The sequence below is a fragment of the Triticum dicoccoides genome, chromosome 7B (genome assembly GCF_002162155.2).
Source record: "Triticum dicoccoides isolate Atlit2015 ecotype Zavitan chromosome 7B, WEW_v2.0, whole genome shotgun sequence".
NCBI lineage: Eukaryota > Viridiplantae > Streptophyta > Magnoliopsida > Poales > Poaceae > Triticum > Triticum dicoccoides.
Genome location: NC_041393.1, coordinates 248,917,269 through 248,921,955, shown reverse-complemented (window position 1 = coordinate 248,921,955; position 4,687 = coordinate 248,917,269).

Genomic DNA, 4,687 nt, shown 5'->3' with positions numbered 1-4,687 from the left:
TTTGAGAACCAAGGTATAAATCCAATAGGAGGCTACACTCAAATCCCTCATACCTGCACAAACAAATAAGAACCTTCCAACCAATGCGATAAAGGGGTTGTCAATCCCTTCACGGCCACTTGCAAAAGTGAGATCTGATAGAGATAATAAGATAAATATTTTTGGTATCTTTACGATATAGATTGGAAAGTAAAGATTGCAAAATAAAATAGATAGGAAACTTATATGATGGAAAATAGACCCGGGAGCCATAGGTTTCACTAGTGGCTTCTCTCAAGATAGCACAAGTATTACGGCGGGTGAACAAATTACTATCGAGCAATTGATAGAAAAGTGCATAGTTATGAGAATATCTAGGCATGATCATGTATATAGGCATCATGTCCGCGACAAGTAGATCGAAACGATTCTGCATCTACTACTATTACTCCACACATCGACCGCTATCCAGCATGCATCTAGAGTATTAAGTTCATAAGAACAGAGTAATGAATTAGGAAATATGACATGATGTAGAGGGATAAACTCAAGCAATATGATATAAACCCCATCTTTTTATCCTCGATGGCAACAATACAATAAGTGCCTTGCTGCTCCTGCTGTCACTGGGAAAGGACACCGCAAGATTGAACCCAAAGCTAAGCACTTCTCCCATTGCAAGAAAGACCAATATAGTAGGCCAAACCAAACTGATAATTCGAAGAGACTTGCAAAGATAACAAATCATACATAAAAGAATTCAGAGGAGATTCAAATATTGTTCATAGATAATCTTGATCATAAACCTACAATTCATCAGATCTCGACAAACACACCGCAAAAAGAATTACACCGAATAGATCTCCAAGAAGATCAAGGAGAACTTTGTATTGAGATCCAAAGAGAGAGAAGAAGCCATCTACTCACACATCATCGAAGAGGCTATGGTGTTGATGTAGAAGCCCTCCATGATAAATTCCCCCTCCGGCAGAGCACCGGAAAAGGCCCCGAGATCGGATCTCACGGGTACAGAAGGTTGGGGTGGTGGAAATATGGTTTTGTAGTGCTCTCGAATGTTTTCAGGGTATATGAGTATATATAGGCGAAAGAAGTCGGTCAGGGGATCCACGAGGGGCCCACGAGGGTGGGGCGCACCTCCCTGCCTCGTGGCCGCCTTGTTGCTTCCTTGACATCCACTCCAAGTCTCCTGGATTGCGTTTGTTACAAAAACGATTCACCCGAAGGTGTCATTCCATTTGGACTCCGTTTGATATTCCTTTTCTGCGAAACACTGAAATAGGCAAAAAAACAACAATTTTGACTGGGCCTCCGGTTAATAGGTTAGTCCCAAAAATAGTATAAATTGTATAATAAAGCCCATTAAACATCCAAAACAGATAATATAATAGCATGGAACAATAAAAAATTATAGATACGTTGGAGACGTATCAAGCATCCCCAAGCTTAATTCCTGCTCGTCCTCGAGTAAGTAAATGATAAAAACAGATTTTTTGATGTGGAATGCTACCTAGCATAATTCTCAATGTAATTTTCTTTATTGTGGCATGAATATTCAGATGCGAAACATTCAAGACAAAAGTTTAATATTGACATAAGAGTAATAATACTAAATACTTCAAGCATACTAACAAAGTAATCATGTCTTCTCAAAATAACATGGCCAAAGAAAGTTATCCCTACAAAATCATATAGTCTGGCTATGCTCTATCTTCATCACATAAAATATTTAAATCATGCACAACCCCGGTTTTAGCCAAGCAATTGTTTCATACTTTAGTATTCTCAAACTTTTTCATTCTTCACGCAATACATGAGTGTGAGCCATGGACATAGCACTATAGGTGGAATAGGATGGTGGTTGTGGAGAAGACTAAAAAGGAGAAGATAGTCTCACATCAACTAGGCGTATCAACGGTCTATGGAGATGCCCATTAATAGATATCAATGTGAGTGAGTAGGGATTGCCATGCAAAGGATGCACTAGAGCTATAAGTGTATGAAAGCTCATCAAAAGAAACTAAGTGGGTGTGCATCCAACTTGCTTGCTCACGAAGACCTAGGGAAATTTGAGGAAGCCCATCATTGGAATATACAAGCCAAGTTCTATAATGAAAAATACCCACTAGTATATGAAAGTGACAACATAGGATACTCTCTATCATGTAGATCATGGTGCTACTTTGAAGCACAAGTGTGGTAAATGGATAGTAGCATTGCCCCTTCTCTCTTTTTCTCTCATTTATTTATTTATTATGTTATTTTTTTGGTGGGCTTCTTTGGCCTCTTTTTTTTATTTGGGCTTCTTTGGCCTCTTTTATTTTTCATAAAGTCCATAGACTCATCCCAACTTGTGAGGGAATCATTGCTTTCATCATCCTTTCCTCACATGGGACAATGCTCTAATAATGAAGATCATCACACTTTTATCTACTTACAACTCAAGAATCTTAGAACAAAATATGACGCTATGTGGATGCCTCTGGCGGTGTACCGAGATAATGAATCTAGAGTGACATGTATGAAAGAATATGAATGGTGGCTTTGCCACAAATACGATGTCAACTACATGATCATGCAAAGCAATATGACAATGGTGGAGCGTGTCATAATAAACGAAACGGTGGAAAGTTGCATGGCAATATATCTAGGAATGGCTATGGAAATGCCATAATAGGTAGGTATGGTGGCTGTTTTGAGGAAGGTAAATGGTGGGTGTAATGTACGGGCGAAAGTTGCTCGGCACAAGAGAGGCTATCAATGGTGGAAGGGTAAGAGTGCTTATAATCCATGGACTCAACATTAGTCATGAAGAACTCACATACTTATTGCAAAAATCTACAAGTTATCAAAACAAAGTACTACACACATGCTCCTAGGGGAATGGTTGGCAGGAGTTAACCATCGTGTGATCCCGACCTCCACACATAAGGACGACAGTCAATAAATAAATCATGCTCCAACTTCATCACATAACGGTTCACCATACATGCATGCTACGGGAATCACAAACTTCTAACACAATAATTCCTCAAATTCCCAACTACTCAACTAGCATGACCCTAATATTACCATCCTCATATCTCAAACCAATCATCAAGTATCAAACTTCTCTTAGTATTCAATGCACTTTATATGATAGTTTTTGTTATACCTATCTTGGATGCTCATCATATTAGGACTAAAATTTTAACCAAAGCAATTACCATGATGTTCTAAAGTACTCTCAAAATAATATAAGTGAAGCATGATATATCAATAATTTCTATAAAATAAAACCACCGCCGTGCTCTAAAAAGATATAAGTGAAGTACTAGAGCAAAATTATCTAGCTCAAAAGATATAAGTGAAGCAGATAGAGTATTCTAATAATTTACGATTCATGTGTGTCTCTACCAAAAGGTGTGTACAGCAAGGATTATTGTGGTAAAATAAAAATCAAAGACTCAAATCATACAAGACGCTCCAAGCAAAACACATATGATGTGGTGAATAAAAATATAGCATTAAGTAAAGTTACCGATGGACGAAGACGAAAGAGGGGATGCCTTCCAGGGCATCCCCAAGCTTAGCCTTTTGGTTTTACTTTAATTTTAACTTGTGGTGCCTTGGTAATCCCCAAGATTATTCTCTTGCCACTCCTTATTCCATAATCCATCAAATCTTTACCCAAAAGCTTGAAAACTTCACAACACAAAACTCAACAGAAAATCTCATGAGCTCCGTTAGCGAAATAAAACAAACCTCCACTTTAAGTTACTGTACTAAACTCATTATTTATTTATATTGGTGTTAAACCTAATGTATTCCAACTTCTCTATGGTTCTTACCCCGGATACTAGCCATAGATTCGTCAAAATAAGAAAACAACACACGAAAAACAGAATCTGTCGAGAACAGAACAGTCTGTAGCAATCTGTAACTTTCGAATACTTCTGGAACCCCAAAAATTCTACCAAAATAGTAAGTCCTATATAATTTGTTTATTAATCCTCTGCAAAAAGAATCAACTAAAATTCACGTTTCTGTGATTTATTAAAATTATTCTCGTGTGTGCAAAAGTTTCTGTTTTTCAGCAACATCAGATTAACTATCACCCAAGAAGATCCTATAGGTTTTACTTGGCACAGACACTAATTAAAACATAAAACCACATCTAACCAGAGGCTATATGAATTATTTATTACTAAACAGGAACAACAAGCAAAGAACGAAAATAAAATTGGGTTGCCTCCCAACAAGCGCTATCGCTTAACGCCACTAGCTAGACATAAAAGCGAGAATAGATCTAAGTATTGGCATCTTTGGTATTCAATTCATAGCTGGCTCTCATAATAGATTCATAAGGTAATTTGATTTTCTTACTAGGAAAGTGTTCCATGACTTTCCTTAATGGAAATTGGAATCTAATATTTCCTTCTTTCATATCAATAATTGCACCAATCGTTCTAAGGAAAGGTCTACCAAGAATAATAGGACATGAAGGATTGCAATCTATATCAAGAACAATAAAATCTACGGGCACATAATTCCTATTTGCAACAATAAGAACATCATTAATCCTTCCCATAGGTTTCTTAATGGTGGATTTCGTGAGATGCAAATTTAAAGAACAATCATCAAATTCACGGAAACCTAACACATCACACAAAGTTTTTGGAATCGTGGAAACACTAGCACCCAAATCACA